A 373-nucleotide genomic window follows, 5' to 3' on the forward strand; every position below is an offset into this window, starting at 1 on the left:
GAATAGTCCATCGTTGTCCTTTTTTACCCATGGTTTGTCGTCGTCGAACAGGAGCGATTTTCTGGAGTGGAAGATTATGTCGGTTTCTTGTTGGGAGATTCTGACGTGATTCCTGGCGAATGCTATGGCTATATATATATATATATATATTATCATACCCGCTTTATAGTTCATTCCACTGTTTGGATCTCGATATTCCCAACCACTACTTGTGGGGTATATTAAGTAACACGACGAACCTGAACAAGTAAAGTCACTAAAAAAAATTAACAAAACACATTTTAGAATAGACTTTATTAAGTTACATAGACTGTCTTGCAGTGGCGTATCTAGAAGTCTTGAAATGTGGGGTGGGGTGTGGGGCTGATGGGGC

This window comes from Anneissia japonica, unplaced genomic scaffold, assembly GCF_011630105.1.
Source record: "Anneissia japonica isolate Jap-2015-1 unplaced genomic scaffold, ASM1163010v1 scaffold287920_len488460_cov166, whole genome shotgun sequence".
NCBI classification, from domain to species: Eukaryota; Metazoa; Echinodermata; class Crinoidea; order Comatulida; family Comatulidae; genus Anneissia; species Anneissia japonica.